The sequence below is a fragment of the Acomys minous genome (genome assembly GCF_964271855.1).
Source record: "Acomys minous genome assembly, chromosome: 2".
Lineage (NCBI taxonomy): Eukaryota > Metazoa > Chordata > Mammalia > Rodentia > Muridae > Acomys > Acomys minous.
Genome location: NC_140484.1, coordinates 43,618,165 through 43,638,260, shown reverse-complemented (window position 1 = coordinate 43,638,260; position 20,096 = coordinate 43,618,165). Strand labels below are relative to the sequence as shown.

The window sequence follows — 20,096 nt, the reverse complement described above, 5'->3', positions numbered from 1 at the left end:
TGGGTCTGAGTCCTTGAACCCTATTCACACTTCTAAAGTCTACTCAGGTCTCTAAGAGCTTTTGCTGGGAAGGGTCATATTTACCAATATTCATCTTATTAGCAGTTAAAACTGAGATGTTGAAGTGTTTTGCAATTTGTCTTGACACAATGATGAACCCATTACATGTTAATATTTTATCGGATAACTATACCTCCCTGGAGAAATTGCTTTACACTTTTATGAATTTTGCTATCATCTGGACTCTCTTACCTGCCTCTACAAATATGTTACGATGTGATATCCTGCAGCCTCCAGAAAGTTCCACAACATGCCTGTAAGAGGAGGGGTTAGAGGAAAGTCAAGCAGTGAGCGTGTATCGTGAGGAGCACTGCTGTGACCTCCAGAACTTTGAAATGAATCCCCAGAAGACACCGTAAGAATGACAAAGGTACAGGAACACAGCTCCTGTACCTCAAAAACCAAGCCACACACGGCCTGTGGAGGGAAGGGAAAAGCACTGCTTGCTGCCTACTCCTCACCAGAGTGTGGTGAGGGTTCATCGTCAACCCTGCCTCCGTGCTGGATCGACGTGTACAGATGTGATCTGCGTGCATTCCCTCCTTTCCAGAATTTATAGCTCTGGACAAGATGGGAGCTAATGAAATCAACACTTCCTGTAATTGATGTCAAGTGCATTTTGTAATTATGTTTTGTGGTCTGTGACTTTTATGAGCGTGGCTCCATAAAACAATTAACAACTCCATAAAAATAATACTTTTACACTGTTATTTTCACTGAAAGGCTTCTGTTAGATCCATGTTGTTTTATATATATATATATTTTTTTTTTAAGTGATATCGCTAATCTTGGTGCTTTTTTTCAGTACTTAGAAAATACATTGTTTATCCAACCCCAAACAATCCTAATATCCTTTTAAATACTGGTTGATTAAGAGGTTGAATATGGAGCCAGGTACATAGAGTTTCTAATCCCAACTCTGTCCTGTACCCTTGCTGTAACCTTGGTCACTTTATTTAAGCTCCTTTGGCCTCAATGGCCTCACCTGCTGAAGAGAATAAAAGCAACCATGTCACTCATGCACTGGGAGGGCTAAAGGGGACTTGGATTTGTGATACACACACTAGCCACTGTCAGCATCCCTGGCATACTCCAAGCACCATTGGCCACGGTATCTCAGACCCTCACTCCATCAGCCTTTCCCTCCTAGGGTCACTGCTTTGGTTATGTAGTGAAGTGTGTACAATGAGCCCCAGAGGGAAACAAGGGCCAGGAGAAGACACAGTCTCAGAAGATGCAGAGAGTTAGGAATTCAAGACAGAGATCATGTCAGCAGAGACAAAAACAGGAAGCAAACACCATGAGGAGTCTGTTCCTGCCATCTTCTGATCCTTCCATGGAGCAGTTAATGAAAGCCAGGTGACAGGAAGCTTCTTTGTGCACCTGTTTCGTTGGAGTCCCTGTGACGAGTGACAAGTTTTATTGGTCGGCTGCTCATTCCCAGTGCTAAGTTCTAGGCAAGCTGCTTGACTCTCAACCATCCTGACAATCACTCTCTAAGACATGATTGGTGACATCTTCCTCCCATCTTGGAAGATTCGGCTTAGAAACTTGTGTCTGAGCTAATTCTAACTGAAGTCCCTGAGACAAAGCCAGGTTGAGGAGCAAGGAGTTTAATTAGCAGATTACTAGGTATTTGCTCCCTCCCCCTCTTCCTTTCCACCCTTCTCTGTTGAGCTTGGCTGTGCCCCTACCTTTGGCTGGTGGAATATTAACAGATGGGGAACCGTGGGGCTTAAATGCACTACATGGAAAGCCTGGCTCCTGCTTCCTATTGACACGCCACTGGAAGGGTTGTTCACAGTGGTTGCTGCCTCAACTCTGCCTGGAAATGAGTACATAAGAAGCAATTAGAACCCAACTTGCAGCCCGAAGCCACTGCCAGCGAACTGCTGGCTGAGGAGAGCGCTTCCATCATCAGTGGCCAGACGCACAACTCAATCTACAAGCATGACAGGCATCAAGTCTGTGATAATTTGTCATTTCATTATGGTGGCAGTAGGTGACTATTTGGCTTAGACAAAGAATCTGAGAAAGGCTTTGCCATCTCCTAAAAAGAAGTGTCTCAAAAGGAAAATCAGGATGGGACGTGGGAGCCTAAGCAACCATCTTATTATAGCCAGACAGATGCAGGGAAGCCCCTGTCCCCAGTGTTATTAACAGCATTAAGCCCACTGATGGTGAGCGACTTTCCCCATCCAGTGTGTGAAGCCTTTCTGTATATTACTGCTTATGCCCTCGAAGCCAGTTTTCCACTTACTCCAGGAATAGTTTAAAAAAAAAAAAGCTACAGAAGTACTATGCTGGCTAGTCTTGTATCCGCTTGACACACAAACTACAGTTACCTTAAAGGAGGGAACCTCAGCTGAGAAAATGCCTCCATAAGATCTGGCTAAAAGGCATTGTCTTAATTAGCAGTTGATAGGAAAGGGATCAGCCCATTGTGAGTCTTGCCATTCTTGGGCTGGTGGTCCTAGGTTGTATAATAAAACAGGCTGAGCAAGGCAAGAGGGGCAAGCCAGTAAGCAGCACTCCTCCATGGCCTCTGCGTCAGCTCCTGCCTCCAAGGCCTTGCCTTGTTTTGATTCCCTGTGCTGACTTCCTTCAATGAGGGTCATAGCTGTGGAAGAGTAAGACAAATAAACCCTATCCTCCACAACTTTCTTTTTTGGTCATGGTGTTTTTGTCACAGCAATAAAACCCTAAGACAAGTGCTACTCTGCCAAGGTAGTGGATACACTACAAGAGATCAGGAGATGGCCTTTTCTACTATGGCGAGACCCTGGGATTGCATGAAGATGGCTGCTGTGCATCCTATTCATGCTGAGCAGTTTTCCCTGCATACTTTTCCCTTGAGGCATTTGTATTTTTGATAAAAATACGAAGGTTCTGTGATATTCCAGTTCTTAGGATCAAAGAGTAGAATAGTTGTTGCCAAGGGCTAGGGTTGGAAAGGGAGTGGAAAATTGCTACTCAGTATGTGTAGAGTCTGGGTTATGCATGGTAATTCCTAGCCAGCTGCTGCATAGCACTGAAAGAGATTGACCACACTGTAAAATACACTTCAGGTTTTCGTAGGAGGGTAGAGTTTGTATTAAATGTCCTTACAAGAGAGAAAATCAAAAATACAAACAAGGTCCTAATTGAAGCACTCCTCTTTTGCTATCCACTGCTACCTTCCGCTTACAGTATGCTAAACATAGTTTTCTAAAGACATAAAGGACAGATAGACAAACGGACAGACTCATGATCATCTTAGACACTTACATGGTGAGATTTTTCTCAGTGCAGTGGTCACTCAGAGCCAGGCATCTGACGAACTCCTGCAGTCAGGAGTCTAGTCCCCTGGCTCACCCTGAAGTTACACGCCCCAACGCCGACTGGATTCCCTGACCACTACAACTCCTTTCTTTTTTCCTGGCTCTGTTGCCCTCCCTGTGCCACAAGGCCTCAGTGTAACACTGAGCTCTCTCTCTGAATCAGGCCTTTGGGACCTCCTTACACTCCCAAGACCTCATCCAGTCCTGCCCGCATCAAGCTAGTTCACCGTAACTTCCACACTGTTCCCTCCAGGTTTTCTGTGACTGTTTTTTTTCACCCTCAGCTCTGACTCCCTCTTAGAGTCCTCAGATCTCTCCCTGATGACCTTCAGGGACAGTGACCCTTTCTAGAGTCCCCAGAACTGAATAAACAAACGTAGCACTCTTTCAGCTTCACAAGTCCTTTGCCATCTGACCCCAGTGACACATGGTCTGTCCAATGTGACGGCAGGAATCTGCATGACAAATTTTAGAAGACTGTACAAACTTCTGAAAGGAACATTCAATTCTCTGCCTTACAGTAATGTAGGCAATATGGACATTCAACCAAGGGAACCTGGAATATTATCTTATAAAACCACTGTACCTGTCACATGGAGGGGAAATTGAACTTGTCATTAAGTTTGGCCTGGAGAAGATAAAGATTTCTTCTCGCTGATGATTCTCTTTCTCCACCTACAGCACCCCAAATGTTACAGTCCCCTAACTCAATGGTCCAGGCATACATAGTCCTTTATTTCATTTCTTCAACCCTGGCTCCTCGACTTCCTGGTAAAATACTGAGGAACATGACCAAGCACCTGCCGCCACTGAGTACAGCAAAGCAGCCTGGGTCCCTTTAGACCAGGAATTTCCACCCTGTGGGTTGTAATCCCTTTGCAGTTCTCATGTCAGCTATCCTACAGATCAGATACTTATATTATGATTCCTAACCATAACAAAATTACAGTTATGAAGTAGCAAGGAAATAATTTTATGGTTGGGGATCATCACCATAGGAGGAAACTGTATTAAGGAGTTTCAGCATTAGGAGAGCTGAGAACCACTACTCAGCACAGACATTACTGCCAGAGGCTTCCCAAATTTAGGTATGCCCGCAGGGAGCTTTTTACTGAGGCACCCCCAGACACATACATTTCCATGAATTGTGAGGGCGATAATTATCGGACCAGGGCCAACCTCATCTGGGCCTTTTTTTTTTTTAAACAAACTTTGTGGGCCTAGTTCTTAGTCTTTGCTATTTCTAGGAAGCCTTTGTCATTAATTAACAGTTCTGACTTTATTCATCCAGAATGTGTACCAAGTGCCCACCGTGCCTAAGGCACCATGCTTATTAAGCTCTTCACAGGGCCCTTCAATTAGCTACCATCATAAATGCATAGTTTCCCCTCCACTATGCATATTCCCCTCCAAAGCAAATTCCTAAATGCGCAGAGTTCCTGACACTCTTTCTGGAGGCCCATTATTAGATCGTTACAAACGCTACAGCAAAGCGTAAACTGTAAAACTATTTCTGAATCTGGTCACTCATTTTCTAGAACCTCCATTTTCTCCAGAAGACAATCCTAACAATCATTTTGTTTTTAAATGATAAGCACTCCAGTGCTCTAAATCAGTTTTTCCCTTCAACTTCTAAGTGATTGAAGATCCACCTGCCATCCAGAGATGACAGTGTCCCACTCACCAGTAGTGACCTATCCCTAAGTTTTATCACACGTTGGCAGATCTCCCACACAACAGCCATCACCCGGTCTCTTAAAACTGAGTTTGACAGCCTCATGTAGTGACATATGCCTTTAATCCCAGCACTCAGGAGACAGAGGCAGGTGGATCTCTGTGAGTTCGAGGCCAGCCTGGTCTACAAATCGAGTCCAGGACAGCTAGGGCTCTGTTACACAGACAAACCCCTGTTTCCAGGGTCGTGGGGAGGTGGTGGCAGGGTGAGTTTGACTACATCATCCTTCTCACTCAACAAATCCACATTTGTTACTCGGGTCATTGGGCCTTCATCCTCTCTCCAAGCATGTCACCATGCCATCGGCCACCGTTGACCACCATCTGAAGTTCCTTAGCCAAGTGCTTTAGCTGAGTCCTTTAGGATGTGTGAGCCTATGGGGGCCTGCAGACCACCTGCCTCGCTGTCATTTATTCCAGACCCTAGCAGAACACCTGGCTCCTAGTAGGCACGTGATATACCCTGATGGGTTAGCTCACTTGTGACAGAATGGCGCCTGGCTCTCCTTTTTACTTTATAAACACTACCGGAGAGTGGGGCAGAACATTCTAGTACAAGAATTTTCATTCTTCCCATTGGAAATCTCCAGCAGCAACATCAGTCACTACTTTCAGAAACTAAGCAGCAGCTTGAACTCACATGTCTCCAAGGAGCCTTGTAAACCATCACAGCATTGTGGTTACACCCGACAGGACTACGGTTGCTGAGGTGGTTTTGGCCTACAGAGTGATTTTCTTTTAACCTTCAAAGATATAAGATCTTAACCAGGAAGCCAAGCATTTGCCTTCCTTGTCTCAGTGGGACACAAATCCCACTGCTGAACATGTGGGAATTTTTTTCTGTTTTATTTTTATTTTTTATTTATGTGCATATGTATGCCTAAATGAGTTTTATATATATATATATATATATATATATATATATATATATCATGCACACAGGTACCCAGGGAGGCCAGAAGGTACCAGATCTCCTGGAGCCATAGTCACAGGCAGTTGTGAGCCACCTGATCTGCATGCTAGGAACCAATCGCAGGGCCATCTCTCGAACCCAGCTGTTTCCAACCATATCTGAGGTTTGGCCCAACATCACAACCGATAACTTGAAACTTTTTTAAACAATGTTTTGACTCTATGAATGCAGTAAGGATTAAATTTAGTCATGGTTTAGTCATCTGAGTCAAAAGGACATATTCTGGGCATGAAGACACAAGCCTGGAATCAATCTCAGCACTTGGCAGGGTGGAAGCAGGAGAAACAGAGCTTTGGGGTGACCATCAGCTTCATAGGTGATCTAGTCCTGCCTGAGATACACAAGACTCAGTTTCTTTAAAACATAACACACACACACACACACACACACACACACACACACACACACACACACACAAAGAATGAATGAGAATGTCCCCGTTGGCTCATATGTTTGAATGCTTGGCTCCCAGTTGGTGGGGGAGGGCTAATAGGAGTGGCCTTGTTTCCAAAGCCCACACCATTCCTAGTGTCTCTCTCATGCCCAACTTGGGGATAAGATGTGAATTCTCAGCTGCTGCTCTAGCACCATTCCCACCAGCCTGCCCCCATGCTGTTCATGGACTCACTCTCTCTCTCTCTCTCTCTCTCTCTCTCTCTCTCTCTCTCTCTCTCTCTCTCTCTCTGAAACTGTAAGCGAGCACTGAGTTAAAAGCCTTCTTTTCATAAGTTGCCTTGATTTTGGTGTCTCTTCAACAGAACTGTAACTAAGATAAGTACACCCAGGTTTGCCTTGTCTTACAGATGGAGTCAGAGGTGGCATGGATGAACTGGACTGAGGACGCAGTAGGCATCTCTGAAAGCCCTTGGCTGCCCACCCCTGCCTATGGAGGCAGCATAATATCCCATTATTCCACGGACCCAAATGGCAGAGCCAAGAAATGTATACCCTGGACAGACCCTTAGATACCACTTGCCCACATTTCCACTGTACACTGACAAAGAAACACACACACACACACACACACACACACACACACACACACACACACACACACACACCACTCCACTCCAAAGAGAGGAATTCTGTTTCTGGTCTATGGAACACGTTCATCCCTGTTGTGATATAGAATCTGCCGAGGGCTTGCTGGCCCAGGAAGATGCATTTGATCTTGTTCCTTTTTCTAAAAGGCATGATGAGGTCTAAAGCCAGTGGGGAAACAGATGTGGAGACTTAGCTTTTCCCTGGTGATGAGATGGCAAGGGTGTGAAGAGAACCCTGAGATCCGTCACTGAGGAAGTAGAAAGCTCATATGCAGGTCCACATCTGTTTCCTTCTTATTGTTGCCCAGATGTTCACACTGGGAGGCAAAGGGCATAGACAGCTGAAAGGAAATATAAAACACCTTGTGCTCTGGAGAAGGGGTGAGCCAGGAGGGATCCACTCCTCTCCATAGACTTGGGTGAAGTATTCCAGAAGGTTTGTGTTGCCTTGTTTCTAAAAAGCTGTACGTCAGCAGGAGCAGCAGCAAGAAGCCATGCTCCCATGGGACCCCACCCTCCTTCCTGTGTGCTGCCTAAACAGGCTCCTTGATTCCCATGTTACCCCTTTTCCTTTACTGCTACCAAGAACCCCAAAATGCTCAGCTCCAAAGCTACCGCACTTTCACAGCCTAGGAATACTTCGTTCATACTGACTGAGGAGAAAGCAGAAAGGAGGGAGGAAAGAGGCCATTTAAGATGCCCTATTGTTGGGAGTGGAGAGAGTAATTCTTGCTTCTCTCAGCGTTTTGCTGAACCCCAGCCTCATTCCTACCCCCTTTACTTTATTTATCTCTTTACAGCCTCTCTGATAATGCTATAACCATTTCCTGTTGTATACTGGCTGAGGAAGCGTTCTCCAGGCCCAAGAGCAAATCAATAAAAGGAAGCCATAGTGATTCATAAAAATAAAATTGTCATCATTATTGTTCAATTATTGCTGTGTCTGTGGAAAGAATCTCAAGAAGTGAAGGCTTCTTGGCTAATATTTATAATCTGCATTGATGGTACTAATGAATGAGTGGGTTGCAGTGGGGTGAAATGTGCTGGTGTTTGATTTATACCAAGTCCAGGTCTGATTGCTAATGTTAAATCCATTAAAGTGTCTCTTAGAGCTGCCTTAATGTACTCCCCTGCATATAATAGAGCCTAAACAGACCCGTTTACTTAGCTTTTCATTATTGGTTGAATATTTGTCTTTATTACATTATCCCCATGATAAATTTGACTTATGATAGTTTAAAAAACAGCACTTTGAGAAAGCTTAGCTTTTAAAAAGCTTCAGAAGTAACTCCATATTTCCCAGTCTCCCCACAGGCCAGAGACTATTGCCTGCATAACTATTATTTTTAAAAGTTCAAGCTGCCAAACCCAGGCATGTCTCAGATCACAGACGCCAGATTTCAGAGGGAGAAGAAATTTCCTCCTAGCAGGAAAATAGCAGAGGGTTGAACACTTTCTGCCTGAGATGCCACCTTTGGGTGTCTCTGGGGTACAAGGCTTTTTTTAGTCCTTTAAAAACTCCTTTCCTGAAAGGAATCCACAGAGTCAAGTGCAAATAGGAACAACAAGCTGAAGAGACTCCGGCACATCATTGAGCCCCTCTAAGGTCAACCACTTCACGGGCATCGTGAAGGACAGTGAATAAGCACCAGGCCCGCTGTCTGCAGTTTCCGCCTCCAATCTACAAGAGTTTTCCATTCACAGCCCAGCGTCCCAGGTGACAGCCCGATTGGTGGGAGGCATCCTCCTGCCACTTCCCTTCATACTCACTGGCTCTCCTTTCTTGAAAGTTTGGCTTCCCTCTAAGTCTGCACTTGCTGATGTCATCCGACTCCAGATAAAGGATGCATTTCTGACAGTGCCACCCCTACCTCGGGCCTCAGTGAGGACAATCCATCATCCCCTTATAGGACAGACAAGAGGGAGATGAGAGAAACAGCACAGTAAACAAGCTCAGAGGATCTAGATCAGCATTTCTCAACCTGTGGGCCATAACCCCTTTGGCAAACCTCTATCTTGAAAAATATTTACATTATGATTTGTAACAGCAACAAAAATAGTTTTATGCCTGGGTCACCACACCTGTATTAAAGGGTCGCAGCATTAGGAAGGTTGACAACCACTGATCTAGATACAAGAAAACAAGACAAACAAATAGGCCAATGCCTAATACAGCAGCTAAACATGTGTGGTGTATAAAAGAGAGGTTGCCATTGCTTGGTCCCCTAAAGGCTCATGTCTTAGAATCTTAGTTTCCAGTATTCTGGAGTTCAAAGACAGGACTGGGTAGCAAGGTCCCAGGGAGCACTGGATTCAGAAGAATTTAGTGTGGTTCTGCTGGGCCTCTATAGTTAGCTCTCAAGAGGGGCTGCTTTAAGCAAACAAGATGAGGCCCCTGCCCATCTCACATGTTCTGGCCAGGGCATTATGCTATGATATTTACCTGCCATGATGTGGTACAGCAGAGGAACACAGGCTATGAGAGAGTTAGAACCATGCAATTTAGATTTTCAGATTCCAAAGGCTAATTAAACCTTTTTTTTTCTTCTTTATAAAGTACCTGGTCTCAAATAATACATTATAGCAATTTAAAATAGACCAACACAGGGGTGATTTGCTAACTCTGATTATTTGCTTGTTATGAAGCATGTAGGGGAAATTATTCCAGCCAGTAGTTATTGCGTACCCTCAAGCTGGGTAGTGTGGGGACTGTAACAAATAGATGATATAGCTCTTTTGCTCAGAAAGTTTCAAGTTCTATTTCATTAAAGGAAACAAGAAAAAATATTCAAAAACTCAATTATCCTACTATGGGCAGAGATGGAGCATGCTGGTCCCTGTGGGATTTTTAAAAAAAACAACATAGTCTCTTGATGAATATAAAGGAATGGTTTTGTGAGAAGAGTACAGGGTAAGTTACAGCAGAACAGAAATGTGCATAAAAATAGCAAAGTATAGCATATGTCTTGAATGAAGTTGGTAAATTCCTATTTTAAAGTTGAAGGGAGATGGAAAGAGGACTCAGTGGTTAAGAGCACTCGCCGTTCTTGCAAAGGGTTCGGGTTCCATGCTGAAGAGTCAACTGGTGGTCCAAAACCATCTGTAACTCCAAGGGAACCCAGCGCATTCTCTTGGCCTCCAATAGCACCAGGCATACTTGTGGTACACACACATACACACAAAACACTAATGCACATGAAATAAAGATAATTTTATAAAATTAGGCATGGTGGCATATCGCTATAGACCCAGCACTGAGGAGGCAAGACAGGAAGATGGCTGGGGCTTACTGTTTGGTTGGTTTAACCATATCAGCACAGATGCCAACAAGATAGATCTTTGAGCCTAGAACTGTTGTACACTGTGCCCCATCATTTGCTTTGGGCTCTGAGATCTTAGGGGTCTATCATTCTTAGGATAAGAAAGGATATGGATTCTTGGTAATGGAAAGAAAATAGAGAGAACATAGGTGAGGCCTAGCAATTTCATAAGCACCTACTATTTGCCAAGTAAAATAGTCAATATTCTATACAATACTTCCCTCTATCTGTCTAATAGTAAAAATTATCTCCACTTTACCAGTAGATAAACTAAAAATCAAAGTATTTAATAAGCTCATAGTTCACCCCTGCTAGGTTGCAACATAGGGATTTTTCTCTTAGGTAAATGGTTAGCTATCTGTTCCTGGATATCTGGATATCCAAGCACAGGGACCACTTCCTTAGGTAGACCTATGTGAGCAGAGTGAACAAACATAGGACCAAAGTTCTCAGATTGTTCAGACAAGAAGAGCCGTCCACAGACTGTGATGGGCAGGCCCTCAAACTCCTAAACTTTCCTCAAGAAATCGTTTCGGCTGTCCTGATGCAAAGTAGTTGGCTTCCTTAGTTTTTGTTAGAGCTCGTCTCTCTACCAGACACACTTCCCTTGGCCAAAACTTTACATAGACTTCTATACTGAGGAAATTGCAAGTTTTCCCAACATTTTGTCTCTCTCTCTCTCTTTTTTTTTTTTTTTTAATTAAAAAAAAATCACTTTAAAATTGGTGAAAAGCAGCTAGCGGTAACCATGCTACAGCACAGATCCTGGGCTGCCTTTAAATTTCTCCTGCCAAAATGAGCTACTGTATCACCTTTCAATTCAGCTTCAGATACAGTCTTGGACAAGTTATTGGCCAGAGACTAACGTACCAGACTCTCCATTTCCATTCCCAATGGAGCTCTTCCCCTCTGAGCATACTCCACTCTATCCACATCCACAACACAGGGCCCCACAAGAATCTCCCGATAAGCTCTGCTTATAACACTTAGGCACTCTCTAGTCCACTTCCCCAAACTTTTCTAAATCTCTCCCACAAGTGAGTTCCAAGGACGTGTGAGCTCATAGCCACGACACTACCTCTCTGGTGCCAACTTTCTATGTTACACAGTTGCTCATCCCTGTGACAGAAGAGATAAGATAGGCCACCTAAGGGAAGAAGAATATATATTGGTCATAATTTTGGAGGTTTCAGAAAATGGTCACTTAACTCTATTTTTTATGGACTTGGAATGAGGCAAACAATCAAGGTAGAAGGCCATGGTGGGACGGAGCTATTCGCTATTCCTCTCATAGCAGAGACAGAGAGAATGCCTGTGCTAGTTTGCTTTGTCCTTTTATTAGCTAATTTCATATCACTGTGGTGAAAATCCCTGGCACAAACTTCTTAAATGAGGAGAGACTGAATTTGTTCATGGTTCCAGAGAACTGAGCTCATTATCACTTGTCCCCATGGACTTGGACAGAACAGCAACCAATAGGGGCATGTGGTAGAAGAAAATGACAACTGGTGGCAGACAGAGAGGCAAGAAAAAGACTTCCTCCACATAGTCTCCACTTGCTGATGTCCCAAGAAGCTCCCAGTGTGCCACCATCAGGATGTAGACTTTAACATATGAGCCTGCTAAACCTCACTTAAGCCATGACCGTCCCTTTTCATCCCATCTGAGACCCAGCCTGTGAGACAGGGTTGCACACGCTTGCTTAGTTAATTGTTTCTCGAAACACTCTCCCTGCCATGATAGAATGAAACCTCTGAAACATAAGCCAATGGAAATCTCTCTTTCCTAGAATTGTTTTGATTGGGTGTTTTGTCACAGCAGCAATAGGCCATCTAATACAATAAGTGTGACCAGGAGTGTCACCACCAAGAATGGTATGGATACTGGTGGAGCAGGCAGAGGCAGAAGCCAGTTACAGCAGATGCTCATTGTCAACTAGCACAGCTATGCTCGCAGAACCAACAGAGCTTTAACTTGAGGCCCTGACTCACCCTATTGAACCTCAAAGACATATTTGAATTTGGTACTCAGTCCCTTGCTTTGTCTCCAAGCTAATATGAAACAGTAAGAATGTTTTGATAATTAAAACATTGTATTCAGATATCTATCAACATGTCTAAAGACCCTACAGCATTCAACCTACACAGCCATCCTCAGGGCATGCTTCAGGTCTCACCAGCAAATAAACAACTAGTCACTCTTCTTCCCCAATGCCAGTGCAAAAGTAATGTGAAATGGCACCAAAATAAATTGTTTAAAGTACAGAATCTATAACTTCCAAAAGCAATATCCAATTTTTTTAACTGTAAGGTAAAACCAAAACTAATATAGTAGGTTGCTTTAAGGATGTTTCTGTTGAACATGATTCTGTCATTATTTATAACAAGAAAAATAATCAATAATAAAGAGCTGGCCTTGGCCAAGTCATCATTTACATGCAATCTTTAAAAAAAAATAGCCTTTTAGAAGATACTTTTTAAAGATTTTTGTGTATATATGTATGTGTGTGCCTTCATGAGTTTACATGTGCCATGTGTGTGTAATGTCAGTGGATGCCTGAAGGTGTCAGATGCCCTGGAACTGAAATTACACTCAGTTGTGAGCCACCTGATGTTGGTGCTTGGAATCAAACTCAGGTTCTCTACAAGGACAGTAAGTGCTCTTAATTGTTTAGCTATCTCTCCCACCCTAAAGAGTGTGTGTGTGTAGGGGTGTGTGTGTGTGTGTGTGTGTGTGTGTGTGTGTGTGTGTGTGTGTGTTCCATGGGTACCTATATTCACATGTACATACCCATGGAGACACACTCGCATACAATGCCTTAGTTAGGATTTCTATTACTGTAATAAAACACCATGGGAGGAAAAGGTTTATTTCAGGTAAGGACAGAAAGTCACAGCAGGAACTAGAGACAGGAACTGAAGCAGAAGCCAAGGAGGAACAGGGCTTATTGGCTTGCCCCTCGTGGCTTGTTCTGCCTGCTTTCTTTACAAGCCAGGATCCCCTTCCCAGAGGTGGCACTGCCCACAATGAGCTGGCCCCTTCCACATCAATCACTAATTAAGAAGCTACCCCGCAGGCTTGCCTACAGGCCAATCTTACAGAGGCATTTTTTTTTCAATGGTGGTTCCCACTACTCAGATAATTCCAGCTTGTGTCAAGGTTATTTTAAAAAGACATCATTTTCTATTATTACATAATAAAAATTGTATAGTTGTACATAATCTTTAAATAAAAATAAATATTTTTAGAAATATACTCTTTTAAATAAAACATTCTGTATTTGCACTGAGTTTGTAGCTTAGCTGTAAAATGCCTACTATACAAGACCCTGATTCTATTGGCAGCACCCAAAAAAATTTTATTTTATTTATTGCATGTGCACTATTCTCAGCATAATGTAAGTCCATTGCATTTGTTATGTCAGATAACCCTCCTCACTTACTCTGATGTAAATGAGTGATGAGGCCCATGTTACAGACTACAGCAAACAGAGGCTCTAAGAGGATGATTTTTCACACCAATTCATACCAGACACCTCAGATGTCTACTCAGGATCATCACTGTAAACCTGAGTACAGATGAATAAAACAGAAACAAGCATTAAACGATTGAGCACAGAACACTGAGCCCATCTATACAAGCACATCAGGGTGTTTAAGACTATCTTCATGGTGTTAACTAATAAACATGGGTATGAAAGCGTTGTTTCTACTCTAACTGTGATACTATTGATTTGAGAATTGTTTTTATTTAACAATTGTCAGGTATTTAAATTCATTTAAAATTCAAATTATGCCTTACCCTACACAGTACATTCATCACATGTTTATAGAATCTGAGTTATTTGTTAAGAATCGTGAGAGGTATTGGGAATATAAAGGTAAGTAAAATATAATCTCTATCCTGAAGGACCTATGTTGTTTTAATGTGTTTAGCTATTGTTGAAAACATATGTTAAGATTTATATTTTTAATTTGCTTTGGGGGCATGATTTGTAATTAAAATAGGTTTTTAGTTAGCTATAAAACCAAAGAATCAGATATCTTGAAAGTATGAATAGTAGATTTTGGTTGGAAAACCCATTGTACTCCTACTATTGAATTATCCTTCCCTGATCCTTTCAAAGTATCTCAGGACAAATGCAGATTATGAGTTTTCCATCACGTGCCCTACCAATGAACCAGCCACTGAAATGTTAGGTTAGCAAAATGAACACCTTTGCAGCAACATTCAACGTGAACAGCATTATTGGTTGATGCTTGATACCATTCATTGCCTATCAGTCCCGCCCCCCCCCCCGCCCCAGTGAGCAAAGCTTCCTGGTCCCTCAGAGCTTCCTTGTTCCATCCTCTTTCATAAGCCTGGGCATCTCCTGGCTATCCACTATCACCTGACTTGACACAACCCCCTCTCCTGTATCACAGGTCATGCCATCGTCCTGCCATTTCTCTCCTCTCCCACGATATGTTTCTTCCTTTCTGGCCACTCTTCCAAGACACTTCCCTCTATGGCATCTGGATTATGTTCCTATCTCAGCCTGTCTCCTGACATTCTCATCATCATGTTAACATGGGTTCCAGATACCTCCACACTGTGTACAAGTCACTCCTGACCTGGAACTGCCTGCTTTCTTCCATGCACGATCCATGAGCTCATCCTTTTCCATGACCTCAATTATTAGTTCTGAGGCAGTCTTAGCCCTGCCTCTATCCCCCTAGCAGTGTCCAGAAACCCAGACTTCCACTGCTTGATGGGTATAGCAGAAGATAATCTTCATGTCCAAAGTCAGTTAATCACCTTTGCTCAGAAACCTCTCCAGCTGCCCAGATCACTCCCATGTCTGTCTCTTAAGCTCCAGCATCCTCTCCTCTCCAGGGCCTCAGATGGATGACACTACTTCACACAGCCTGTGCCATAGCACTTTCAATGTTTCCAAGGCCTGGAAATTTCTCCACAAAATCTATACCTTATTTCCTGCTGTCATATGTGTTGCTACTACACTGTTAGCCTCTTAATATCTTCTCATTTGCCTTATTATATAGACAATTGTAGATAATTAGTAAGTAACTATTGAACTTCATTCTGTAAAAAGCTTTCTCAATAGGTATGGGGTGCTGGGGTTTCCTCCCTGGCTGGTTTACATTTTCTTTTGTCTTTTAATACACAATTATGTAAGGTTTTTTGAGGCTTCCTACATAGCATTCTAAAGCTCAGTCAGTTTCACAGGGCACACTACACTGTAGAACAATCACTCTTTTCTTTTCTTTCTATACTGAGGAGTAAGCCAGGGCCTTGTATGTAAATGCTATTTATGTTTTCTCAGATGAAGGAATGAGATGAGAGCCATTCCCAAGCCTTTCTAGCCTTTCTGAATTCTCCCTGGCTGGTTCAACTCAGCTGTTCTGGCCCAAACTTGTCTCAAGCTGACTGATTCAAATTGGCTTCTCTTGGCTTCCGATTGAATTGCTGTGCTTGGCCTCAAACTAATTCTGGCAAAAATGTTCTAATCTTCTGGCTCCTCCTCATTTCACCTGTGTCTAGCTTGTTCTCTCTGCAACCTGCCTCTGTAAAAACTGTTCCAGTAAAAATCCCTTGGTTTAAAAAAAAAAGTCTCTTTTCTCTCCATGCCCTGCTCTTAAGTAGTCTCTCTTTCCTGTCCCGTTATTGGTGAGGGTTGAGCGTATCTTATATCTGACTCATTCTGTCAAAATCTTTGTCTGATTCATCACTTTGTCTGCCCCTCAATTAGCTGTCACTTTTAAACATGGCTGCGTCCTTCTATAAACTGCTCTTACCTTCATTGAGTGGGATTAAATGTGTGTGTACTAAGGGTGTGTCTGTATTCCAGCCAGACTGTAGTATAATCTAGAGTGTGTCTGCTTTCCAGAAGTATCACATAGACCCAGAGCATGCCATGTTGCTAAATTAAAATTTCTCTACACTTGTGCGTGTTCAGCAAGCTCTCTACCACTGAGCTACAAGCCCAGGCCTACAAATACATCTTCTAACTCAGGTGTTGACTCTGTCCTTTAGCATTAAAATTCTATAGAAATAAGATACTGTGCTATCAGTGTCATCTTAGAGTCAAAGCTTCCATTATCTCTTACAATAACCTTCTAAAGCACCACTGGCGTATGGCTCTAGGACTAACATTCCAGATCCACAGCTTCTCTCCTCCCTTCCAAATCTCACTCTGCCCTCCCTGCTACCCATAGGTCTGAGGACAGGCTTTATCTTCTGTTATTCAAAGCTTTTATTTAAAACTGGAAGGATTGGGATGTCAAATGTTAACTATTTCCCACCTTCTATTATCAACTTCTTTCCCTCCTTTCCTTCCTCTAGCAAGGAAATAGCTATTTATTTACCAGAAATGATGAATATATTAATATGAAAAAGTATTCACCAATGTCTCCTTCACCATACCTAACTATGAGCCCTCAGGAGAAACAGAGATAATTTGGGGGAGGATTCAAAAGATAAGAGGGAAATTGAATTTGAAGGTAAAATCCTTTCTCTAGCTTTACAGAAAGGAGGAGATAAAGATTCAGGTCCTAGAAAACATTTTTACTTCCTATTTTCCACATCACGGTAGATTAAGCCATGTAGTGGCAACCTTGCTGAGATGCTGGCCCATCACTGAGATGCTAATGGACCACAGATTCTAAAAGAGCAGCCTGTGTAGATGGGCAGTAGAGATTAAGACAAGATATGTAGTATCTTGACAGCTACCAAGCTCTGGGACTTGGCCACAGTTCTAGGTGAATGAAGGAGATGCTTAGAATTGAAACAATAATTCGTTGTACCAGAGTTATATAAATTAAACTGAACTTCAGAAAAATTGGGAAATATTCTTTTTTGAACACTTATGCTTGTAGTGAGACTCAGATCCATTTGAGAACTTAGAGAGCCCTGGGATCACACATGGAGAAGCCAGTCTAGTCTTCGAGTCTTGGCATCAATTTAGGCCATTTCAGAGTTGTCAGGAGAGCTCTCCAGCCCCCTCCACACCTGACCATAAAGGTGAGTTTTCTTTTAAGCATCTGTATCTGAAAAAAAGGTCTTGGTTAGACTCTCTTCTCAGAGAACACAGAAGTCACAGTGACTTACCATCCTGCCATGGGGGCACTCCTTCCCAACATTTGGGAATTTTATGGGTCTTTTCCCCATAACCCATAAATCTAAAGGCCAGAAAAAACTAATCAGCAAATAATTTTGCTAAGGAAATAACAGCCCGTCTAGGTTCGGTGCCCGTGATAGATACGCATACTTTTGCTGCATAACCACCAATAAATAACCCTTGCGGTAATGCATGAAAACGATTGCCTTGTATAAATGTCATCCTCGTAGACTGTACAGGACAAAGGGGGAGATTCATTAATAATGGAAAATTGGACACAAAGGACAACCCTATGGAAAGAGATAAATGAGGCATGAACACCAGCCAATCTACTGTGCATGGGGTACAAAGAAGAACAAGGGCTTGGTTTGGAGATTACTGCCATTTCCTTGCTTTTTTTTTATAGTTTGTAACATGCACCAAAGCACACTTCAGCTGTCACCCCCATGTCACTAATAGAAGAGGAGCATGGGAAAGTGAGGATAATGCTGCTGGACTGTGCTTTTATCTTCGTGCCTTTCATCCCAGGATCTCTCCATCCTTAGATAATGATTGATTAAATCTCACAACAGCCTTACTGAAGGTGTCATCTGAGAGCTGAGATAGAAGCAGAGAGAAGCAGAGAGGACCGTAGCACCCAGGTTTAGACCTTAGAGCTCTCACAGAGCCAGATAGAGACCAACAAGTGTCACTTCCCATTACTGACCTTTAGTCACCAAAAGTAGTTTGGCCTCATGGGGTGATAGCCGGGCAATCTTCATTCTTGGAGTTAAGTATATTCTCCGTTTCATTATTTTCAGAGTGACTGCCTTTGATAGCTGTTCTTCTTACAGCAGGACTGGAGAACAGTCGACGGCTCACTAGAAGGATCCCCCTCCCAACGTCTCTTCAGAGAACCTGCAGGTAACACAGATCAAGTGTAGTTCAGTAATTGGAGGGGGAGGGTGGGGGACGCTGCCACAGAAGTACATTCATACTAATTAATCTCCAGTAATTAGCACTCAGATATAACAAGTGTAGCATTTAAGGGCCATCACAAGGGAAATAAAATCTGCTCTTCAGAAACTGTCTCAGAGTTAGTCTTTTTTTTTTTTTTTTAAATAAATAATGGTACCCAGACACGGAAGTTAAAGGTGAGCATTTATTTTACATGCCTATTCTAAACACTTCCAAAACCTCAAGTACTTAACAATATCTGATTGTTATAATGCCTTTAAGATACTGAAAAAAAAAACATTCAGAGACACCTAAACTCGCCAGACCTAGAAGGCACTTCAGAAATCATCTAGCACAGACATGGCTGAGCAGGTGAGAGGACTTGAGTTCAAATCCCCAGTACCCAAGTAAAAAAAAAATAGTCTGGCTGACCATGCGTAATCCCAGTAATGGGTGCTAGCAGAGTCAAGAGGATCACTGGGGCTTACTGGCCACCAGACCAGCTCCACATGTGTGAGATGTGGAGCAAAGCAGAAAGTCATAGAACAGGGTACTTGATGTCTTTCACAGGCACACACAGAAATCTATGCATCTGTGCCCATACCCAGGTGTGCATGCGCTCACATACAGGAAAGGAGGGAAGGGAGGGAGGGAGGGAGGAAGGGAGGGAGGGAGGGGAGGGAGGGAGGAGGAAACAGATCCATTGATCATTCAGTTAAAATAATACTTTCTTTGGCCCATCAGCTCCCAAATAATGACACCAAAGACATTTTATTGATTAGGAAAGCTTGGCCTTAGCTTTGGCTTGTTCCCAACTGGCTCTTATCTTAAATTGTCCCATTTATACTAATCTACATTCTTCCGTGTGTCCCATTACCTCATCTTAGGCCATGACCAGCCCTCTTCCAGTCTCGTGATCAAGCTCTTATCTCATATTACATACTACAGGACCACTTTCCACATTGAGGTGTGGTGTAACCCAGATAGTTAGTCAGAAGGCACAAACAGCCAAGGATGAGAGAAGTACAAAATCTCAGACCTAAGTAAGTTTATCCATGAGAGGAACCAAGCTAGGCCGGGGCCAGAGAAAAGGGGGAAGGAAAAGAAAGAGAAAGAGTGAAACCTTGAATACCACTGAGACTAGAAAGAGACACGGATGTTAAATCAGAACAAGTGGCAGCAGCTGTGGCCATGTCACTGTCATCTGTAGACTCAATGCCCTCTGCCTTTTCCTTTGTCCATGTCTCTGGCCTTGGCACTGACTCTTTTTCGTATCTGAGTCAGGCTTGGTGGTTGTGGTAGTTTAAGTAAGAATGCACCCCCCCCCCATAGACTCATTCTTGGCCCACAGGAAGTGTCACTGTTAGGGGATAGGACCTTGTTGGAGCAGGCATGGCCATGTTGGAGGAAGCGTGCCACTGCAGGAGTAGGCTTTTCGGTCTCATATGCTCAAGCTATGCCCAGTGTGACACAGTCTTATGCTGCTGCCTTGGAGCAAGAACTAGAGCTCTCAGCTCCTTCTCCAGCACCACGTCTGCCTGTTGGTTGGCATGCTTCTCATCATGACAATAATGGACTAACCCTCTGAAAACG

General features: G+C 43.1%; 1 long non-coding RNA gene across 1 annotated transcript; it reads right to left on the bottom strand.

Moving 5' to 3' along the window:
- Nucleotides 1-250: 250 nt before the first annotated feature.
- LOC311583365 lies at nt 251-18,288 on the bottom strand. The gene is made up of 3 exons (XR_014774474.1): nt 18,274-18,288; nt 1,755-1,885; nt 251-314 (listed from the first exon to the last, which is right to left on the bottom strand). It is a non-coding gene; the product is annotated as an uncharacterized lncRNA (long non-coding RNA).
- Between the last annotated feature and the right edge of the window lie 1,808 nt (nt 18,289-20,096).